The 25689-nt window shown below is 32.6% G+C and overlaps 1 protein-coding gene across 1 annotated transcript in view; it reads right to left on the bottom strand.

The window, feature by feature from the left end:
• Positions 1 to 24362, bottom strand: part of sNPF (short neuropeptide F precursor) — a 205715-nt gene extending 181353 nt beyond the window's left edge. Inside the window, exon 1 of the mRNA XM_088234207.1 lies at positions 24294 to 24362. The gene's annotated coding sequence lies outside the window, so the exon portion shown is untranslated. The remainder of the gene's footprint in view (positions 1 to 24293) is intronic.
• Between the last annotated feature and the right edge of the window lie 1327 nt (positions 24363 to 25689).

Consider the following 25689-nt stretch of genomic DNA (forward strand, 5'->3'; position numbering starts at 1 on the left):
ATTTTTATTATGCTATTTTATAGGTGCAATGATGCGGGCAATATTGGATATTGGGATGTATAGTAATAATAATATACATTATATTCATTGAATGCTGGCACAATTTCATAGTGTTTTTAGCAAAACACAAAGTATTACCGCTAACTGTATTGCTTTCATTACTTGTTGGCGTTGTTCAATTTAATGTAAGAAACCTATCATTTGTAATGTTTTATACGATTTATTTAATACGAGAAACATACTTTTTTAAAGATTTTTTTTATTTTTTTTTTAAATAGATGTTCTCCATTTTTTTTTTTATATGTATCTGCGAAAGTATTTTATTATAAATAAGTTTACTAATTCTTGATAACACTTGTACTTATAGTAGATATGTTTTTTACTTTTACTTTTTATAACCTAATGTAAAATGTATGACTGCATTATTGCGCCTGTGCTATTTATTCTTTGTTAAACTTAATTAAGCGGTTGTCACCCCGTTTTACTCATTTTTTAAAATCCTGTTTTCTCTTTTTTCTATTTTGTTATTTAATTTTACCTAGTGATTAGTTATAATTATACATTTACTATGTCCTCATCTGAAGAGTCCTTTCATTCTCTTCCTGATTCCATTCCTTCTTCACCTCTTTCCTTCTACCATTCAGAAATCTCTGATTTATCTGACATACACAATTCTTCTGATGACATGTTGGTTCACGATATTTTGGCTTCCAATTTCTCACGTTTCCCTAAAAACTTCCACGTGTGTCATATTAATGCACAGAGTATTCCCTCCCATTATTCTGACCTTCTAGCAACATTTTCTGATTTATCCACACACGCCATTTTGATAAGTGAATCCTGGTTAAAGCCATCCCTTCTCTCCACATTGTATCCATTACCGGGTTACCATCTTATACGTAACGATCGTATAAATAGAGTCGGAGGGGGGGTTGGAATTTACTTACGCGCTGATATTGGGTATTCTACCATCACAAAATCTCTTTCTTCTTCACAAGGTTTTCCAGAGTACTTATTTATAAAAGTTAACTTCAAGTTTAACAATCTTCTGCTCGGTGTAGTGTATTGTCCCCCCAATATTAATTATTTCTCAGAAGTTGAGATACTGCTGGAATCGCTTTCCTTACAATCCGATCATACCATAATCATGGGTGACTTTAACACTTGTCTTCTCAAGGGAGACTACAGAAGCAAACAGCTCGAGGAAATAGCGAAATCAGTTAACCTCTCTATACTCCCTCTTAAACCAACACATCACACTGAATCTTCCCATACACTTCTTGATCTTATTTTTACTACCTTCCCTCATAATATCAATAATTACGGCCAACTGACTGCTTCCGGATTTTCAAATCACGACCTCCTCTATTTAAGCTATAAAATAAACTGTCCACGATATCACAAAAAAACTTTACATCTTAGAAATGTTCGTAATATTAACAAAGAACAATTTGAGAATGACGCCTCTAACATAGACTGGAAGGAGATATACGAAACGGACAATCTCGATATAAAAGTCAACTCTTTAAACAGTACTATCATTGGCTTGTTTAATACCCACGCCCCTTTAAGACAAGTGAAACTGAAATATCCCCCAGCTCCTTGGCTTACCAATGACATTTTAAAATTGATGGCAAAACGCGACAAAGCTAAATCAAAACTAAAATTAATCAATTCTGTCCTTGGCTGGGAAAAGTTCCGAACACTCAGAAATCGTTGTAACCAACTGTGTCGGAATGCTAAAAGAAGACATATTAAAGATTCACTTAATAATCTTTCTTCCGCACGTTCTTGGAACTTCCTCCATTCACTCGGGGTGGGCAAAGCTATTTCCACTGTTGATAAAGGTAGTTCGCTGAACCTCAACGAACTAAACTTGCATTTTTCTACCCCTCCGGTGGTAATTGACGAAGCTTTAAAACGCTCTTTGTTACATGATATGAACAATACACAAAATTCTAATGTCCCTCAATTTCGTTTCTCCGTCGTCAATGAATCAGAAGTATCGCGCATTCTGCTTTCTATCAAAACTAAATCCTTCGGCAGCGATGAATTGAGTTTGTCGATAATTCATATGACTTTGCCTTTTACTTTATCTATTATTACTCATATTATTAATTTTTCCCTCTCATCTGGTTACTTTCCAACCCAATGGAAATCGGCTTTCGTTATTCCACTTCCCAAAAATGGCTCCCCAGCATCCAAAAAAGATTATAGACCCATCTCCATTTTGCCTATCTTTTCCAAAGTTATTGAACGAATAGCTTACAAACAAATTAACTGTTATCTGACACTTCATAATCAACTTGATCCTCTGCAATCTGGTTTTCGGGCTGGACACAGCACTACTACCGTCTTAGTTAAAATAACTGACGACATTAGACAAGCAATGAATGATAAACGTCTAACGCTTTTGGTCCTACTTGATTTTAGTAGTGCTTTTAATTCTGTTGATTTTGACCTGCTTCTCGCTAGACTTAAGTCCTTAAATCTATCTTCATCCGTGATAAATTGGTTTTCAACATATTTACGTGGCCGTCGTCAATGCGTTAAAATGGCAGATGTCTTTTCAGATTGGATTGATCTTACCGCCGGTGTGCCACAAGGGGGGGTACTTTCTCCACTTTTATTTTCCCTTTTTATCAATCCAATAACAAAAAACCTCCCCTGTTCGTACCATTTATATGCCGATGATTTGCAATTGTATATTCATTTCGAGCCTGTCGACATTGTTGAAACACATAGAGTAATGTCACTTGCACTCGACCATATCTCTTCATGGACAAAAAAACATGGACTTCTCATAAATCCAACAAAAACCCAAATTGTACTTGTTGGTAGTAAACAAATGTATTCAAAAGTGAATTTTTCCACACTTCCTCTTTTCAAAATAGATGGTACAGAAATTCCATTCATGACTTCAGTCAAAAACTTAGGTATTATCATTCATAAGCATTTAGAGTGGCACGATCAGGTTAACGAAGTTAGTCGTAAACTTTATAGCAGTTTGCACTCACTTAAAAGATTACAGAATTTCTTGCCAATTAATGTTAAGCAAACATTAGTCCAGAGCTTACTTCTTCCACTCCTTGACTACGCGGATGTATGTTATCCAGATGCTAACTCTGAATTGCTTGATAAGTTAGAACGATTGCAGAATATTTGTATTCGTTATATCTTTAATCTTCGCAAATTTGACCACATAACCGAGTATCGCACGCAACTACACTGGCTCAGTATCAGGCATAGAAGAAACATTCACATTCTATCACTTCTTCACAATATTTTAAATAATCCCACTTCGCCTGTTTATCTGAGAGAGCTCATCCAACCTCTTTCACAACACGGACTATCTCTTCGTTCTAGTAACGAGAGAACTCTTTTAATACCCCGTCATCGCTCTAATTTTTTTGCCTCCTCTTTCACAGTAGTAGCCGCTCGATTGTGGAATAATCTACCCACTAATGTTAGAGACGCCCCTTCTTTATTTACATTTAAGTCAAGATTGAAATGTCACTATCTAAATATTTAAATTGTTCCTTTATCCTTCTTCTATCCTTCCCATCCCCTCTCCTCTCTTCATAGTAAAGTGTTATTTTTTTTTTATACATTTATTTATTTTTGTTAATCTTTGCTTTTAATTTTTGTATAAAATTGTAAGATTCAATATGTCCATATATTTATAATTTTCTGAAACTGAACGGTTTGGGTAGGTAGGAAGAAATTGCCTTAAGGCAATATGCCCGCCCTTATATGTATATTTATTGTATATGTATATAAAGTGTCAATAAATAAATAAATAAGATAGAGTGTTATGGCGTTCTATCCTCTATGCCTACCCCTACGGGGAAACGGCGTGATGGTTTGTTGTTGTTGTTGTCGAAAATTACTTGTTTGTAGACAGCGATCTCGAGAAAAATGTAAGAGAATATTTTTTAGCTAAGATGGCGAAATAGTAAAATAAGACATACTGTTGGCGTCACTACTGGGATATAACAATGCATTAAAATAAAAGGTGTTGACATAACTTGTGCCTCTCTGTTACAACAAAAAAAAAGGAAATATTATCGCTCTTATAATTCGGGGGCTTAGGGTCAAAAGGGCGAAACTACAAAAAATGCTGTTTTGTGTTAAGTACTAATCTGATATCCAAACAAAATATCCTGTTAGTGACAAAAAGATGAAACTCATCCGATAAGTAGTTACCTAGATAAATTTGTGTGAAACTACAAATGAAGCGTTTTGTTTAAAGTCAGAAGAATAAAACACCTTCTACATCATTTTGTTAATTTACTAATGTAAGCGCAAGTTAGGGTCATATAGACGAAAGCGTAGTTTCATATTTTTGTCTCTAAAACATTTTATGCTCTATTAACTGTATTTTTTATTTTCTTTATTTGTTACCCTTATAAGACAGTATTATTTTTTGAAAACTGTTTTATCATTTATCTCAAAACTGTGTTTTTGTAGTTTCGCCTTTATGACCCTTAACCCCCGAATTTACCCTAATATTTCAATTTTGGTGGCCATTTTCAACGAGTTTTAAATAACTCACTATTAGAAAATGCAAATCAAGTCGAGGTAGAGTGGGGTTTGAACCTCGGACCTCCGGCCCGTAAGTCCGCAACACTAGCCACGGGACCACAACCCGATTATAATAAATATCTTTCATGATTTCTTTTCTTCTATTACAATTTTCTTTTATACATTTAGTTGAAGTTGTATTTATAATCTCGAATAAACATGAGAAAAAAAAACAAAATAAAGATAAAATCAGAAAATAATAATACAGTTATACTAATTCACATACAAAGCTGTTTTTACTATATATAAAAAAAATCTGTGTTTTAAAAATTTATTTTTTTAAATAAAAAAAATAAAAAATATACATCAAAACCCCAATGCTTAAACACTTATTATTTTCCCGATCTGATCATGAATGATCAGTTTTACGCTTTAGGCTCTAGACACTTTAAAACATTGTAGTGAAAATACTGATTTAAAAGATTTCACATCGACCTTTCCGCGGATCGAACCCGCACCTCCAATGTGACGGGCGACGAAACCAATTACCACACCCCGAGGTAGACTTTTCTCTACGCCAAAACATTCCAGGATTCTGCCTCTATTTCACGCAAACATTTAATCTTCATTCGCCCAAATATATGAAAATTCCTCCTTTTACAATAAAAAAAATACATTTAATTTCAAATAATTATTTAAGTTTATAATATTAGAAATTAAATACTGATTTGAGTCTACTGAACACTTTTTTTTTATTTTTTTAATATAAAATATATAAAAACGAAAATTTCGTGACAATTACTTCGTGTACTACAATTACTAGTGTTTCATTTCTAATATTTTAAGTTTAAATGTGGAGTTCTACAAAATAAACAGCAAATCAATCAATAATTATTTAAGTCTTACAGGCGAAAAGCCAACGTGGCTTTATATAAATCTAAAGACATTGAAATAATATTGGGTTTCAATTAGGTATCCTTCAAGAGATACTAAGGATGCCTTCAGCTATGCAATCGCCAGTAAAGATTTTCCGGATTGAAATATAATACTTTGTCAAGATATCAAATTGTCAAAAAAGTATTAATGTATCTTATCAAAAACATCTCACAGACAATCTTTGTTTTAAAAATATATGTTTGAATAGGCTTGTATGTCTTTATAGCAAAATAAATGTGCCTTATTTTGTTTATTTTACACAGGTAATGCGATACATATTGTTTATTTAAAATTGTTGAATTAATTCTGTAGTAACTATTTATTTTTCTTTAAAAAATTAAAAATCTCGAATAGTGCACATATACCTATTCTTACATGTGCTCTAATAATAATTATGTATATGCAATGTATATTTTTTTAATATATAGGATAATTATGTCATAACGTTGAGTATAAATGTAGATTTTTTCTCTTTATTACGTTTTTACCCATTTCACAATACTTGTTTACCGCTTCGTATATAATTGATTTCTGTGACAATGTGGGAGTGAGTGTTTTTTTTTTGCAAAAAGACTATTAAACCAAGCAAAAAATATTATTTGAAATATGTATGTAGCGTATTATCAGCGCTATGATTTTTCAAATTATTGTATTTCTGATATTACGCGTGTGACGTCATAAGTTCTCTTCCGCTTTTTCTCGGTCAGTTCTTTCGATTGGTTCAATGACTTACCGTAAATCGGAAATCTTTCACTGGTTATCATTGGTTGATTTATATGAACATTAACGTCATTTAAATTAGTTTGTTTTTGTTAAAATATTTTTTTTTTCATACATTTTCAGGAAACTTCACCGTAAAATTTTATGGTCAAATTTTTAAGAAAATATTTTTTTATATTCAATTTTCTGTAAGGCTAAACTTCCTCATTTTTAAACTTTATGCAGTTATAATATTAATTGAATCGGCATTTACTTTGTTTAATAATGCTTTAGTTTATTTTGAAGCACTACTAGTTTCGGAAAGCACGGATCCTTTATTCTACAGATGTAATTATAAACTAAATATACGTATACAGAAATGGAAAAATCTGGGTACTGACAGGGGCGGAAGAAGCAATGAAAGAGGGGGAGGTTATATAACTGGAATATTGTGAGTAATAGTGAGGGAGTTTTAAATGTAAAAAGTTACAAGGAAAAAAAAAATCAATAACCCATTTTAGCTGGTGATATAAATATTAACTTAAAATGTGACAGATCTGATTCCGTAGAATACTCAAATTTTCCTATGCATTATGGTTTCATATCACTTACAAATTCATTATCAAGAATAACAGCTGAAGGAAGAACATGTATTTATCATATTTTTGGCAAGACTAAAAGTTATACTGTTTCTTCAGTACTTTGTACATCAATTACAGATCATTATACTACAGCGGCTGGTATAAAAATCGTAGAAAAACAGAAAATGGAGTAAACGTATTATCAAACTACTACCATTACTTACGACAAATTATATCGAAATCCTTATAATGAAACTTAGACTGAAATATTAAACGAACAAGATGTAAACATAGCAGTGGATTTTTAAAAAAAAATCATAAATACTTAGAATTACACATCTCTCAACTTGTGAGAAAAAGACCACAAACAAATTTTCATATTAAACTTTCGATATCAACTGTAATAGTTAAATCCATACATATAAGAAACAAAATGCACAAGCAATTAGCAATTGGTAATGATTAACTAAAAAATTATTACAAATTATATAGAAACCGATGCAAAAAAATATGAACCAAGTAAAATATAATTTTTATGCGAAAAAAACACAGACTCTCAGGATACTCAGCAAAAAAGGGATACTGTAAAGGAAAATAAGCCAACAAAAGTGTAAATAAAAGTAAAATATTAAGAATCCAAAGTAAATTATGTCCTTCTGAAAACTAAAGGTCCATTATCGCTTAGTATATCAATAATTACAATGCAAATGTTGGAACTGAACTATCGATCAAAATACTAGAGAGAATAGAAATAGCTGAACATAATCAATCGAAAAGTGTGAACTTAAATTCACTTGACAATTCAATGTATATTTGTTACTTAAATGACGATGAAATATCAAAACTCGAAATTTTTCTGAAAACTGTCTGCTCGATGGGTCTTGGTAAAATAATCGTATCTAATTAGACACTAAAAAATATTGTTTCATTTTAACACCGCTCAAACACGTTTTCAACAAAAGTTAAAGAGAGGTAGTTGTTCCAAAAACATTAAAAGAAGCTTTTATTTGCTCTTTTTACAAAATTGGAAAAAGCAGTGAATTTTTTTTTGAAAAAACACGACATCTTATCAAGCAATCAATAATATGTTTTGAGGGCAAAAATGGGAACTTAAAATGCTCTCTCTGCAGCTACAAAATATTAATTTAGATAACGAAAGCAAAACGATGTTTTTTTTTGGATTTAGCCAAAGCTTTTGAAACCCATCACCCGTTTCATCAGAATCAGTGGAGCAACACTTCGGTGGTTTATTAGTTATATGGACAGAAGAACTCATATCACGAAAGCAAGACATCATTAAATTTGGTGTGCCATGAGGTAGTACACTAGGACTTTTACTCTTTCTTGTTTTTATTAATGATCTACATAACTGATTTGGAAGGAAACGCATCTGAAATCATAAGTTTTGCTAACGATACAGTTATTCTATTCAAATACACAACCTAGATCAAAGTCTATGAAAAAGCAGAAAGTAATTTGAGAGGGATTATATCGTGGCTGGATTTAAATTTCCTTACGCTTAATGTGAACAAAACCAGATACTTTACTTTTTGCATAAATAAATCAGGACAGTATAAGATTTAATAAAGTATATCATCAGTATAGTAGGCTGTCTCACTACGTCAACATACCTACCAAACGCTGTCTTGTTATTATCAAATTTACAGAACAAAAAATCAGTGCCAAGTGTCGTGAAGCATAAATATAACATTGTTTTTACCCCCTTGTTCGGTGGAAGTGTTAGCTTCAATGAGCTCAAATTCTTTCGTGCAATAAAACAGCAAAAAATATATTTATTAAATTGTACCCGCGAAGTTTGTCATTTGTTACTCGTAAATTAAAAAATAAAGCAAAACTTTATTTGTGGCTAGTCCGTAAAGTGCTTCCATCATAACAAATGAACTCTTCTGTAAAATTTTACATCATTTGCGCTGTGTAAGTGACTTTTTAACAAGTGAAAACGTTGTATAAAAAAGAAGTGTTTAAAGTAAACAGTCTTTGACAGTTATTGTTTCAAGATCTGTTCGGCCCACTGTGCACTGCTATTGGTTGTCACTTTGGCTCGTCACGCTAGTAAAATTGCGGACAATAATTTTGCCAGGCGTCGACTACTAATCACTCATTATTTATTAACATCATGAATTGCAAAATTTGCTTGAAAAACATGAGCCCAACGAAGACTTTAAAGTGCTCAAGGTGCTATATGAGTGCGCACCATTCATGTTTGGGTACTTCCTCTTCTGTTTTTAAAAGAATGTCCCAAATTTCACGCGGTAACTGGAAGTGTGAATCATGCAAATTGCAGGACCCACGCTCTAGATCCTCGAGCCCTCATGTGATTGCAAGTCAACTCTCTACGTCACCTACTGCGCAACCTTCTCATCCGGCGCCCCCAACGATACAGGCCCCACAAATAGTGTCTTCGGCTCTTGAGGAAAGATTGGGCGAATTGATGAAATCGATGTTCGAGAAATCAATTGACTCCTTGATGTTGAAAATAAAGAAAGTAATTAAAGACGAAGTTAGCGCTGCACTTGATTCATTTGCTTTCGATATTAATAACAAAATTACAGAACTTGAAGGTAAACTTTTGCAATCCCAGGTACGTATTGCCGATCTGGAAAACCAATTCGGTGATCATCAACAGTGGCTTCGAGTAAATAATGTAGAGATATCCGGAGTTCCGGAATTGAGCAATGTTTCACCCCCTGATATCATGATGAGGATTGCTAAGCTCGCTGGAGTGTCTCTGAAGCCTGATGATATCGAGTTTGCACATCGCGTGCAATCTTTTAAACCAGAGGCCGGACGTCCGAAAACCATAATTGCAAAATTAAAAAAACCGTCAGCTCAAGGACAATATATTATCTGGTATTCGGAAACACAAAAATTTCTCATCTGCGAACATTGACCTACCCGGTGAACCTAGGAAGATTTTTGTTCACGACCATCTGACTCCATCTAACAAGAAACTTTTTAAAGACTGTAAATTGTTGTGTAATTCTTTAAAGTTCAATTATATATGGGTGAGAAACTGTAACATTTATGTAAGAAAATCCGACGGTTCACCACGAATCCATATTAGAAACGAATCGGATTTTCTAAAACTAAAATTATCATAACTCGCCGTATAGTGTTATATAATATATTGTATCACTATTTTATCTTTTTTTACATACAACTTTTTACGATACTTCCATTTGCACAATTGTTCTACACACACTTGCACAATCTACCACATACATTTTTATTATTATTAAAAAATCAAATATTCAATATTTCACACTATTTTATTGTCAGAAAACTGTATCCTTATAGTGTACTATCATTTGCACACTTGTCCTGTACACACTTGCACATTCTACTGCACACAATTTTATTATTAAAAAAACAAATATTCTATATCTCGCACTTTTTTATTGTCTTTAAACTGAATCATCATAGTTATGCGCCTTTACCAAGGAGTTTAGTCACATTATTTATGGAATTATCTAAAGGTATATATTTTTCTCAGTTATATTATGTTTATGAAAGGCGATAAATTACAAATTCTTTATCAAAATATAAGGGGAATTCGCTCTAAATTATCTCTTTTTTATCAGAATGTCTTAAGTAACTGTTATGATGTAATTATAATCACGGAGACTTGGCTACGCGAAGGAATCCTCGATTCCGAAATTTGCGACAGCAGGTACGATATTTTTCGCCGCGATCGTGATCGCGTGGAAAGTGGTAAGCTCGACGGTGGGGGTGTGATGATACTGGTACATCGGAGCCTCGGTGCACGGGCGCGTCCCGAGTGGTCGCGAGTGGGTTCGGAGTGCTTGTGGGTTACCATTCCTTCGGAGTCCTTGCGCTCCCGCATGGGTTCGGCTGCGTCTTCTTCAGCTTCTCGCAACTTACATATTTGCTCTTCGTATGCCCCTCCTGACAGCATCAACTATGTAAACAAGGGTAAGAACCAAGTTTTCCTATCTCAACATATATTGCGTTTAACTTCAATATTTGAAAGTGTTTTTGAACTTGGTGGCGATGATTATTATTTTGTTGCGGGTGATTTTAATCTATCCAATATTCAATGGATTTCTTTTGACTCCCCGGTTTATATCCATAAAGGGTCAGCCGAGTTACAGGAATCAGCCAGGAATTTGATCGAATTACTCATAAAAAATAACTTTCGTCAATACAATTTGAATAAGAACTCTAAAAATAATATTCTCGACCTTGTTTTTAGTAATTTTGCATCGGAAGTAAGTCGCTCTAATTCTCCTTTAGTAAAGGAAGATGTTTTCCACCCCTCGTTAGAAATTTTCATTAATGATATTTTTACTGTCCCTCTTAAGGAAAACAGTTTACCAATTAGAAGGTTTCGGAAAGGAAACTACGATCTGATTAATGAAAAGTTTTTACAAATTAACTGGATTCAACAATTCCTCGGCTTATCGTTGGAAGATACCGTCTCCAGGTTTTATGATTTAATTAATGATTTGATCGTAACACACATTCCTCTCGACACACGTAGTCGCAAACGTTCATATCCTACTTGGTTTAGTGATTCTTTGTTAAAATTAATTAAAGAAAAAAAGAAAGTTCATGCCAAATGGAAAAAGTTTGGTAACCTTCTCGATTACGATGAGTTTGCTCTGTTGCGTCATCGACAAAAAATACTTCAGGAAGATTGTTTTCAAAAATATGTTGTATCTTTACAAAATAACATCAAATCCAACCCCAAGCAACTCTGGTCATATATAAAAGAACGTCGAGGTGGCTCTGCTTACCCTAAATCCTTCGAGTATAAAGATCAGAAATATAACAGTGGTCAGTCTATTTGTCAAGGATTCAATGATTTCTTCAGTTCGGTCTTCAGCAAACCTTGCACTTCATATTCTGTAGAAAATCTTGCACCACCATATTGTGATGACGGTAGTTTAATAGATAAAATTGAAACTACTGAAAGGGAGGTACACAAGTTCTTGTCTACACTCGACGTAAATGGAGGTGCTGGAAGTGACGGAGTACCTCCATATTTTATTGTAAAATGTGCAAAATCATTATGTATCCCTCTCAATAAAATAATTAATTTATCTCTCAAGCAAGGATATTTTCCCCTGAAATGGAAAGAAGCTCATATCTTACCAATACACAAAAAAAGTTCAAAAAATAAAATTTCTAATTATAGAGGTATTTCCATACTCAATACTTTCAGCAAAGTGTGCGAAAAAATAGTTTATTCTCGTATTTATCCAATCATAGTAAAAGGAATACCTCCCCAACAACATGGGTTTCTGAAAGGCAAATCTACTATCTCCAATTTGATAGAATTTATAGATTATGTTTTTCATTGTATGGACAAACTTGAGCAGGTTGATGTAATTTATACAGACTTCGAAAAAGCTTTCGACCGAGTGGATCATATCATTCTTATGAGAAAACTTTTAAACTTGGGTGTAAAAGGAGACGTTCACAGATGGATCTTATCTTATCTCAGCAATAGAAGCCAAGCTGTTGTTCTTGGTGGTTTTCGATCTGAGTTTGCTGATATTTCCTCCGGAGTACCCCAGGGTTCACATTTGGGACCATTGTTTTACAATGCGTATCTCTATGATATTTATGTTGTATTTATGAACGCAAGATTTTTGATGTACGCAGATGATAAAAAAATATACTTCAAAGTTAAGAATCCCCTTGACTGTCTTAAACTTCAAGATGATCTAAACCGTTTGACAGAATACTATTTGAAAAATCGTATTAACGTCAATGTATCAAAGTGTTTGCTTATTTCTTTTTCGCGAGGTCGACATCCAATCCCATATCATTATATATTATCAAACCAACCTGTTCAGAGAGTTGATACCGTACGCGATCTGGGTGTTATTCTTGATAGCAAACTTACATTTGAGAATCACTTCGATGACATACTGACCCGTGCACATAGAAACCTTGGTTTTGTACTTCGTACATGTCAGGTATTTAATGATATCGCGTGTATTAAAATGGTCTACTTTGCTCATGTTCGCAGTTTGCTCGAGTATGCCTCTTCTGTTTGGTCTCCACAATATGTCACACATAAAGAAAAGTTTGAGAAAATTCAATGGACATTTCTTAGACATCTTAACTGGAGATGCAGGTATACCGATCTCAATTATATGTCTTCCTGCAAAAAACACCACTTGCTTACTTTAGAAGATCGCCGTCTACTGTTGGACATGGGGGTGCTTCATGACATACTCAGTGGACGCCTTGATAGTCCGGCTCTTTTGTCAGAGTTATCATTAAATGTCCCCGGCTACCGCACCCGTCACACGTCGAGCTCTCTATTTCATGTGCCAGCAGTTCGTACGAACTATGCCCAGAACTCTCCACTTATACGTTTTGCTAGTGAATATAATTTGAACTTTCCCCTTATTGATCCATTTGATTGTAAAAAAATAACATTTAAAATGCGCGTCTTAAAACATTCTTTTTTGTCTTATACTTAGTTTCAATAATAAAGTTTTATTTTATTTTATTAAATTTTATCTCTATTTCTTAATATTTTATATATATTTATATTTTCGATACCTGACACGCTCTTTCCAATATAACACCCACACACCCACCCTCTCACTCACTTACACTCACACAAACACACTAGTATGTATTGTACGTGTATTTAATGTATTTCTGTGGATATCTGTCATTGGTTTTATTCTCTGTATATGTTATTTGTTATATTTGTATTACATGTATTACTGTTGATATCCCCAATAAATAAAAAAAAAAAAAAAAAAAAAAAACAAATGAAAATCATTTGTTAAAATTATTTTCTATACTGCATCATATCCCCGTGCAAGAGCTTTCAGTTTCGACTCCCGGCATGGTTGACACGAAACATTTATTTAAAAATCTGGGTTTACACAGCGACGTTTCATAGCTCATGACTGCCGCCTGAAGCGTAAGATTGATCACCCTTCGATCGTGTAACAGATGATCGAGATACGCTGAATTTGGTGAACCGACGCCAAAGATGAGCTTTTTACGCCACTAGGTGCAGGCAATGATTTTAATTTAAAATTAGATTTTGTATCAATCATTTACACTGAAATTCGTCGAAATGCTTTAATTTTTTTAATAAAAGTATAAGACAAAAAAGAATGTTTTAAGACGCGCATTTTAAATGTTATTTTTTTACAATCAAATGGATCAATAAGGGGAAAGTTCAAATTATATTCACTAGCAAAACGTATAAGTGGAGAGTTCTGGGCATAGTTCGTACGAACTGCTGGCACATGAAATAGAGAGCTCGACGTGTGACGGGTGCGGTAGCCGGGGACATTTAATGATAACTCTGACAAAAGAGCCGGACTATCAAGGCGTCCACTGAGTATGTCATGAAGCACCCCCATGTCCAACAGTAGACGGCGATCTTCTAAAGTAAGCAAGTGGTGTTTTTTGCAGGAAGACATATAATTGAGATCGGTATACCTGCATCTCCAGTTAAGATGTCTAAGAAATGTCCATTGAATTTTCTCAAACTTTTCTTTATGTGTGACATATTGTGGAGACCAAACAGAAGAGGCATACTCGAGCAAACTGCGAACATGAGCAAAGTAGACCATTTTAATACACGCGATATCATTAAATACCTGACATGTACGAAGTACAAAACCAAGGTTTCTATGTGCACGGGTCAGTATGTCATCGAAGTGATTCTCAAATGTAAGTTTGCTATCAAGAATAACACCCAGATCGCGTACGGTATCAACTCTCTGAACAGGTTGGTTTGATAATATATAATGATATGGGATTGGATGTCGACCTCGCGAAAAAGAAATAAGCAAACACTTTGATACATTGACGTTAATACGATTTTTCAAATAGTATTCTGTCAAACGGTTTAGATCATCTTGAAGTTTAAGACAGTCAAGGGGATTCTTAACTTTGAAGTATATTTTTTTATCATCTGCGTACATCAAAAATCTTGCGTTCATAAATACAACATAAATATCATAGAGATACGCATTGTAAAACAATGGTCCCAAATGTGAACCCTGGGGTACTCCGGAGGAAATATCAGCAAACTCAGATCGAAAACCACCAAGAACAACAGCTTGGCTTCTATTGCTGAGATAAGATAAGATCCATCTGTGAACGTCTCCTTTTACACCCAAGTTTAAAAGTTTTCTCATAAGAATGATATGATCCACTCGGTCGAAAGCTTTTTCGAAGTCTGTATAAATTACATCAACCTGCTCAAGTTTGTCCATACAATGAAAAACATAATCTATAAATTCTATCAAATTGGAGATAGTAGATTTGCCTTTCAGAAACCCATGTTGTTGGGGAGGTATTCCTTTTACTATGATTGGATAAATCCGAGAATAAACTATTTTTTCGCACACTTTGCTGAAAGTATTGAGTATGGAAATACCTCTATAATTAGAAATTTTATTTTTTGAACTTTTTTTGTGTATTGGTAAGATATGAGCTTCTTTCCATTTCAGGGGAAAATATCCTTGCTTGAGAGATAAATTAATTATTTTATTGAGAGGGATACATAATGATTTTGCACATTTTACAATAAAATATGGAGGTACTCCGTCACTTCCAGCACCTCCATTTACGTCGAGTGTAGACAAGAACTTGTGTACCTCCCTTTCAGTAGTTTCAATTTTATCTATTAAACTACCGTCATCACAATATGGTGGTGCAAGATTTTCTACAGAATATGAAGTGCAAGGTTTGCTGAAGACCGAACTGAAGAAATCATTGAATCCTTGACAAATAGACTGACCACTGTTATATTTCTGATCTTTATACTCAAAGGATTTAGGGTAAGCAGAGCCACCTCGACGTTCTTTTATATATGACCAGAGTTGCTTGGGGTTGGATTTGATGTTATTTTGTAAAGATACAACATATTTTTGAAAACAATCTTCCTGAAGTATTTTTTGTCGATGACGCAACAGAGCAAACTCATCGTAATCGAGAAGGTTACCAAACTTTTTCCATTTGGCATGAACTTTCTTTTTTTCTTTAATTAATTTTAACAAAGAATCACTAAACCAAGTAGGATATGAACGTTTGCGACTACGTGTGTCGAGAGGAATGTGTGTTACGATCAAATCATTAATTAAATCATAAAACCTGGAGACGGTATCTTCCAACGATAAGCCGAGGAATTGTTGAATCCAGTTAATTTGTAAAAACTTTTCATTAATCAGATCGTAGTTTCCTTTCCGAAACCTTCTAATTGGTAAACTGTTTTCCTTAAGAGGGACAGTAAAAATATCATTAATGAAAATTTCTAACGAGGGGTGGAAAACATCTTCCTTTACTAAAGGAGAATTAGAGCGACTTACTTCTGATGCAAAATTACTAAAAACAAGGTCGAGAATATTATTTTTAGAGTTCTTATTCAAATTGTATTGACGAAAGTTATTTTTTATGAGTAATTCGATCAAGTTCCTGGCTGATTCCTGTAACTCGGCTGACCCTTTATGGATATAAACCGGGGAGTCAAAAGAAATCCATTGAATATTGGATAGATTAAAATCACCCGCAACAAAATAATAATCATCGCCACCAAGTTCAAAAACACTTTCAAATATTGAAGTTAAACGCAATATATGTTGAGATAAGAAAACTTGGTTCTTACCCTTGTTTACATAGTTGATGCTGTCAGGAGGGGCATACGAAGAGCAAATATGTAAGTTGCGAGAAGCTGAAGAAGACGCAGCCGAACCCATGCGGGAGCGCAAGGACTCCGAAGGAATGGTAACCCACAAGCACTCCGAACCCACTCGCGACCACTCGGGACGCGCCCGTGCACTGAGGCTTCGATGTACCAGTATCATCACACCCCCACCGTCGAGCTTACCACTTTCCACGCGATCACGATCGCGGCGAAAAATATCGTACCTGCTGTCGCAAATTTCGGAATCGAGGATTCCTTCGCGTAGCCAAGTCTCCGTGATTATAATTACATCATAACAGTTACTTAAGACATTCTGATAAAAAAGAGATAATTTAGAGCGAATTCCCCTTATATTTTGATAAAGAATTTGTAATTTATCGCCTTTCATAAACATAATATAACTGAGAAAAATATATACCTTTAGATAATTCCATAAATAATGTGACTAAACTCCTTGGTAAAGGCGCATAACTATGATGATTCAGTTTAAAGACAATAAAAAAGTGCGAGATATAGAATATTTGTTTTTTTAATAATAAAATTGTGTGCAGTAGAATGTGCAAGTGTGTACAGGACAAGTGTGCAAATGATAGTACACTATAAGGATACAGTTTTCTGACAATAAAATAGTGTGAAATATTGAATATTTGATTTTTTAATAATAATAAAAATGTATGTGGTAGATTGTGCAAGTGTGTGTAGAACAATTGTGCAAATGGAAGTATCGTAAAAAGTTGTATGTAAAAAAAGATAAAATAGTGATACAATATATTATATAACACTATACGGCGAGTTATGATAATTTTAGTTTTAGAAAATCCGATTCGTTTCTAATATGGATTCGTGGTGAACCGTCGGATTTTCTTACATAAATGTTACAGTTTCTCACCCATATATAATTGAACTTTAAAGAATTACACAACAATTTACAGTCTTTAAAAAGTTTCTTGTTAGATGGAGTCAGATGGTCGTGAACAAAAATCTTCCTAGGTTCACCGGGTAGGTCAATGTTCGCAGATGAGAAATTTTTGTGTTTCCGAATACCAGATAATATATTGTCCTTGAGCTGACGGTTTTTTAATTTTGCAATTATGGTTTTCGGACGTCCGGCCTCTGGTTTAAAAGATTGCACGCGATGTGCAAACTCGATATCATCAGGCTTCAGAGACACTCCAGCGAGCTTAGCAATCCTCATCATGATATCAGGGGGTGAAACATTGCTCAATTCCGGAACTCCGGATATCTCTACATTATTTACTCGAAGCCACTGTTGATGATCACCGAATTGGTTTTCCAGATCGGCAATACGTACCTGGGATTGCAAAAGTTTACCTTCAAGTTCTGTAATTTTGTTATTAATATCGAAAGCAAATGAATCAAGTGCAGCGCTAACTTCGTCTTTAATTACTTTCTTTATTTATTATTTCACAGCAGATTTAATAGACAAAAAGGTCACTATTTTGGTTAGTTAAGGTAATTGAGTATAAGATTAGTATAATGTAATGTAAACGTATTTTAAACACCCGAATAAACTATCTCGTGACGGTAGACGATTTGGTTTAATGTTTTTATTATCTACACAAAAATGATGTAATCAACATGATAGGAGTAAAGGAAAGAGTGTGTTTTATTGAGGTTAGCTCCTTTTTTTTAAAAAATAAATTGCTTGGGTACTACTATTTTGTAGTTTAATGTTTGCTATTAAGAATGTTTAGATAAAACAATAAACGTATTTAATTTTTAAGTACAAAAATACTTACATAATTTGATTTTTCTTTCAACTTAAATTCTCAATAATAAAATATGATTAGATTAGAAATATTTTGAAGAGAGAGATAACTGAAAATTTTTTGATTGAAAAAGCTGAAAAAATCAATAATATCTTACTCTAGAATATAATTTGTCGGCCTCGTGGTGTAATAGTCAGCGCGTTTACTTACCACGCAAGAGGTTTCGGGTTCGATTCCCGACACTGTTGGTAAGAAATATTTATTTAAAAGGGTGTTTTTACACTAGAATATTTTATAGTCCCTGTACTGGTGCCTGAAGTGTAAGACTGATCATTTTTCCTTCATGTAACAAAATGATCAAGATACGCTGCAATTGGTGTATGAATGCAGTGCCCTATGCACCATTAGGTGCGGAAAGGGAATGATGATGATGATGATAATTTATTACTACTACTCAAAAAAGGTTTGCTTACTACCGGGACCTAATTAAACTAAGCCGAAACCAAGTAAGGCAGAACGGGTTATCAATAGACCGCTTATCCCTTCATAAGGCACATATTTTGTGTTAATTTACTTCTTGTAAACACAATAAAATGTGTTCTTTTTTTAGATAATGAACCGATTGCATTTGAAAAAGCAGAATGGAAGATTGATCTACCAGTGTACGTTTTTACGATACTCTTGTGACATAAGACTTGTTAATAACACGAAATATTAGAAAGAAAATATCTCAATTCTGTGAATGACGTATCATACGCGGTCTGTTCATAGAATGCATGGAACCACGGTTCCCCTAAATTTAGCCAAACAATGCTTTTAAAATAATACGTTTAATGTATTAATTATCGGTAGCAGCAGTATGTCTACATGTTTTTGTTTAAATTTTATTTTATGAAGTGTATACAGGTGTGTTCAGAAAATAGCGGGATTTTTTAATTTCGCGGGTTTGGAGAGTCCGATTTTTATTTTTAATGTTGGTATACGTGCCCCTAAAGTATGATAAAAAATTTAACTGTATTTATTGTTTACTTTGTCTGTGGCAGCCGCTAAGATTAGACGTGTTCGGCGTGCTCAGCGATTTTCGTCTTATTACTAGATATTGATGTAAAATAAACCTAACTTTTTTTTAAAATGTCGTTGGACACCACATAAAAGAAAATGAAATATTTGTAATTATTTACGCAATTCCATTTTTTTTGTTTCAATGTAATTTTTAAAGAATGTGAGTTTATACTAGGGGTAAAAGTAATTTAAAAAAAGGTGAGTTTAAATTTAAGGGCAGGGATATAAATCGGTATACTAAAAATGTATTCTCAGTCAACAGATGGTTTATGAAAAGGATCGCTTTTTTAAACCCTTGAGAGTTCCATACCCCACTTCTTTATTTATTTTTGTGATATGAGATTACGTTGATTTCCGAATTTCCCCTAACCAACCTTTAAAGCGATATTTTTTAGCAGAAAGTAAAATTTTATGTTCATTATAAAAAATTGCAAAAAACTTTATAAATTTAATTTAAAAAGGTCATTATTTTTCTTTTTTAAATCGTAGTTTGTGTCTTTATTATTTATGTTTATGATCGGAAACCAAAAAAAGGATTACCAGTCACACAAATTCTATTATATTTTAATAAAAATATGAAAAAAGGTTGAAATATCGAGGATATTGAATGAAGTATATTATTTTTCACCTAAAACAACAGGTACTAACCAAAATAAAGCAGAGTGGCCTCCATTCGATTGTTTAGATCTTGGCAAACAATTTAAAAAAATGAAATATAAAACATTAATGTCAGAGTTGGCGTATGCTTCACAAATGAGACACAAAAACATTTAAGTGAGCATCAAATTTAGGAAAACGCATTTAGTATTAACTACATTTTGGCTGTCTAATACCCGTATGCAGAGAAAAACCTTAAGGTGAGGAAAGTACATTTTATTGTCCTCACCTTCGGGTTATTCTCTGCATTTGAAATTAGAATGTACTTTCCTCACCTTAAGGTTTGTCTCTGCATACGGGTATAAGGCTGAGCCTTAGACAGCCAAAATGTATTTGAAATCATATCCGTAGTATAGAATGGCTCCCATAGTCCAAAAATATTGTTTCATGGTCATAATGTTAGAGAATTGGCTTGACTATCAATCGGAGAACCTCCGGAAAAAGTAAAAAAAAGAGGCAAGAAATAAAGAAGTGAAAACTTTTCGCAGAGGTTTTGCAATGAATTTCTCAACACCAACTAACCAGGATAATTATATTCAATATGCTCTTTCGGATCTCTATGTATCTTCCTTCCGAGATATACAATATCTATATATATATATACTACTACCATCACGCCATTTCCCCATAGAGGTAGGCATGAAGAATGGACCGCAACACATGTCTATCCTGGCATACATTACAAGCTTCTTCTACATTCATAAATCTTGTAATACTTCCCCTTCGGTTCTGTCTGCTTTTAACATGACAAGACTTAAGATTTTAGTTTATCTGATCATGTCACGTCTTCCTTGGTTGTCCTCGTCTCACTATATCGTTCATTTTCGCCATGTATACTTGTTTTCCCATTCTTTTGTCGTCCATTCGTTCTACATGACCAAACCTGATGTTCTACATGACTAAAACATCAAATTTTGAAAATGCAACAGAGAGTTGTAGAGAAGAAGCACAAAATAAAGATGCGATAAAAAAAAATTAAAATACTGAAATGAAGACTAATTGATTCAATAGATAATAAACAAATAGGTATTTTAAACTAACATATTACAACAGAGATGAAGAACATTTAAGAGAAGGTAATATATAAGTAAAGGCATCTACAGGGCTTATGACCTGTCAATGGCTGGTTTAAGTGGCCACTTTACACACTGTGTAACATTCACCATTCTGCCTATATTTGAACATCTGTATTCCTTCAATTCTTTCATCTGTTGATGTTTGTGAAGTTAAAGAGCTGAAACCTTTATTTATGCGGGTGAGATTCATCGAATTGAATTATTTCACCTACATACTAGGCAACGCCTGAAAATATTATTTTTTCAATTTCTATACTTCTTCATGGACCAGGTAATTAATGTTGGTATTTTAAACAATATCAATAAACTTAAATTTGAAAAACTTAAAACGTTTTGATAAAATGCTTACATATTTGGTGTTTTCTTTATGGCAGAACCGGAACCTTAAAAATCATTTTAAAAACATTGAAAACTTATTTCTAGTCATAAATTATCAAAAAATATTTTTATCATGTTTTGTGAATTTGTGCCTGTGCGACGGTACAATTTTTTGCCACTTGCTTCAATGCACACTTGCAGAATGCTTCAAGAGTTGCTGGATTCTTTTTCATGGAGCATGTTCTCATAGAAAATAATGGAAATAACTTGTCGGTGTAAAAACATTATGATTAAAGGCCGATAACCAGTACCATCTCTGGAAAGAATGTCTCCAACTTTGTCAAGCAGTAAATTCATCGTTTCACGAAGAGCCCTACACGTTCGGAAATTTAACCACTTATTGTTAGAGTAAATTTACACAATTCGCAACCAATGTTCAATTGTCAGGCGTTTCATTTTTAATTTTAGTATTGCTACACACCGCAATGAAAGTCACTATTTGTTTGATAAGATACTATTTTACCAATCGAAATTTCGATCACGACAAAAACCCATTATTATCAGATATTACTTTTATATTATTATTAAATTAATGCCGGAACTCAGAACACATGTTATTTTTTCAAGGCGTCATCTATTTTACATTACATTTATACATTTTTAAGTATTTGTCAAATTTATTATATATTTTCCGTGGATGTTTGTACCCCATTAATATTTATTAAACATCTAAACCATTCATTTAAAGATATTTTTAAAATCTAGAATTTTCAACACATTCTGAACATATTATAACATCATTTATCTCACGGAAAGATTTTCAATTAATCATAATGATTAAAAAGGTATAAACCTTTTTAAAATTCACAGAATTCATAAGTAGTAAGAGTTAAACTCAATATTATAAAAATATTGAGTGAAGCCATGTGTGTAAATAAGGACAAATATTTTCAACAGATTCTGTAAAAAAATTCAATTGAATTTTTAACAACATTTTTCATAAGATTCTCGGCCGAACAAACGATTTTCATTTGTGTAGTTTATTATTTATTTTCCTTCGCTATAAATTTAGAGTACTCCGTGGCATGATTAAAAATTTCATTATTTCCCACATAATAAAAACGAGAATTAAAAATGCTTTTAAGAAGGGTCTTGTAGATTTTCTACACTGTTTTAAAATACTCTTTGCTAGTTATTACAAGCTGTAAAACTTGAGCAATCTAGAGAATAATAGATTTTATAGTGTATACATGTAAAGGATGCACTAGAGAGTATATTTGGATTACTTAATATTTCAATGTTATATATTCAGAAATATTTTTAAAAAAATACTCTGGTTGACTTTAATGGCAGAGATGAGTTGGTGCGTCTTTTAATTTTCATTGAGATTTAAAAAAAATGCTTTTTAATAATTAATTTTAAGAACATGATAAAATAGAAAATCTAAAAAATACCACAACAATATTGCACTGAATCTCATTTCAATATAAATTTAAACCACGTACTTTCGGATATCTTGTTTTTTTTATCATTTATAATGTGAAAAAAATAGCAAATAATTATACTCACAATTAAAATATTGTGTGAGATAAAAATTTTAAATGATTAAGATATGATTGCTTTGTTTTAAAATTTAAATCTTTTTCGAAACGTTTTCTAAAGATGTCAATAGTAAAAGTATTTTTTAATTTGCCATATTTATACAAAGCTTTAGATTTTTTTTGTAAATTGTCAATTTTATATTTATTTATTTATTGCAGTGCATTTTTTTTATATTTTGTGTACAAAAAACAAAGTTAAACGTATTTAAAGAAAAATATTTAAAAAATAAAAATAACTTAAATAATATAGGAAGAAATTCAGAGCAGAACCTACTTGGTAAGATAAAAAAAATGAGTTCATATTTCGGAAAGGAGAGTATTTGTCGTTAGATTATGTGATAATATTTTAACTTTAAGGGAAATGAAAAATGCATTAAATATGAGTTATATTTTTAAAAGATCGTGAAAGTTGTAATATACATTAAACAAAAATAATTCGATTCAATGAAAGATTTTTTTTCAAATTAAAATTTGAAATATCATTATTTTTATCAAAACAATTATATTAAAAAAATATTTTTCTTTATTGGTGAAATTCTTGAAATTGTATCGTTGGCAATTAGTCAGTTTAAAGTGAGCTGTTTTAGATTTATGATATTTGTGGAATTGCAGTATTTTTTTCCAGCAGTTTCAATAAACATTAGTAACAAATAATAATAACTAAATAATCATAATTATATTATTCCACTACGGAATTTAAAGATTTACTTTATTACTGACATTTCTTGGTATGTTTGCATTTTAATAACAAATATTATTTTTGTTTGGTGATAACCACATTTTATTTTATTGGTGCTGAAATTTTCATCTTAGTTTTTTTACGGAGGTGAAATTTGAATTAAGGATGTTCACAAGTATTTGTAAAGGATTGATTTAGGATTTGATTTAAGATTTTTTTTTAAAAGACATAGAATTATTTTTTAAAAAAACACTCAACTTACTTATGTGGTGATTATCAATATTTTTTTTAATCATACGACTAATGAAATATATTTTTATAAGCTGAATTTTTGAGACCTTTTTTTTGAGAACTTTTGGAAAAAAATATTGTTTATTATGTAAATTAATACTATTATAAATAAATATTTAAACTATTTTTTTGCATTTATTTCATGTAAAATAACTTAAATAAATTAAATATGCCAGGTTAAGAAATATTTCTATAATATTATTTTGTGTGTGTTTATATTTAAACATTGTCAAATGAACGGTCGCGTGAAAAGCAGATCGGCACATTAAATTTAATTGTTTAAGTCTAACTATTATAATTATAATTTTGGTAAAATTGAGCTTTTAAGTTTTTCACTGTTACAAAAGTTCGGCAAAAAGTTTTTCAAAAAAATACAAACTTTTTTGAACAATGAAAAAATACTCTAACAATTTTTTCAATACCTTTTAAGAATAGTCTTTTACGTGATAAATGCAATTCTTACCTTTCTTCAGCAGCGTGGAAGCCTTGCAATGTTGACAACTTCACTTGGCCGTTAACGACATTCAACAGGACGAAGGCACTGCGAGTTTCCGCTTTTATAGGGTGGAATGCGGGGGCGGAGGGCGGGACGAGGGCGGATTCCAGGGGTAGGAGAGGAGGGGGTAACAAATAGGGCGGTGCTAAGCTAAATGGAGACGTGTTTTATTATTGCAAAGAACCAAACATCGCTTAAAGTGGCGAGGTAATTAATAACATAATTAGCCGACTAATGAGTTGAAATACATAATGTATTCGAGATGGCTTACTGTAATTGCCTTGCAGATGCGATAAAACAAATTATTGATAAAACTTCTCTTAATTGGATGTGATAGCAAATTTTTTTTATGGCAAGTATACATGTTATAACCCTTATTTGACTAGCACTGTTTTGAGTATGTCCACATGTTTGTAGACAGAATGGATTAAATTTATTGCAGAAGGGAAAACGTTTTTGAGACGAAAATGTAAGTCTTGACATTTACAGGGCTTATTAGAACTGTTAGACCTATTTAGACTTATTATTGGCTGGTTTAAGTAGTTATTTTACATCATGAACATTAACCATTCTTCTCATGTTCGAACATCCACGAAACAAATATTTGGACATCCTAAAAACGTTGTTAATAAAACTAACTGGTGAAAGAAGAAGTATAAAATGGACGTACGTATATTGGAAAGTGTTTTCAGGCTTTGTCTAGTAGGTGAAATAATTAAGCCAGGTGAATCTCACTTACATCAATAAAGATTTCAGCTTTTTTACTTCACAAAAGTCGACAGATGAAAGAATTGAGGAAATATGGATGTTTAAAGGTAGGCAAAGTGGTAAATGTTACACAGTGTGTACTTGGTGTCCACTTAAACTAGGTAATGACAGGTCATAAGCTCTGTAAATACCTAAACATCCATATTTGCTTCCTAAAAATAGGTTGCCTCTCTGTTGTAACAAATAAAGATCTTATTGGAATATTTCACTCTTTTAACTTTTTTATTCATTATTTTGTTAGCTTATTGTTTTTTTCCTCGCCTGAGCGGAGTGAAGATAACAGTTTGTTTATTTACTAACGCTTAACCGGCTTTAACATCAATTATCAAAAGAATATATTTATTCATGCAATTTTTCAAGCGGTAAAGTATATATACTTCCAGTAGGTATATTAAAAAAATATTATATATCTATACGCCTAAGGAACTTTAACATTACAGGTATAAAATTGAAATTAGAGATTTGCCATAGTAATTATTAAATCAATATGTTTAATCTGGGTGTTCTACGCAATCTGGATGTTATTCTAGATAGCAAACTTACGTTAGAGAATCACTTTGATGACATACTGACCCGTGCTCATAGAAATCTTGGT

The sequence above is a fragment of the Micrasema longulum genome, unplaced genomic scaffold (assembly GCF_059751315.1).
Source record: "Micrasema longulum isolate JH-2025_06_02 unplaced genomic scaffold, ASM5975131v1 h1tg001215l, whole genome shotgun sequence".
NCBI lineage: Eukaryota > Metazoa > Arthropoda > Insecta > Trichoptera > Brachycentridae > Micrasema > Micrasema longulum.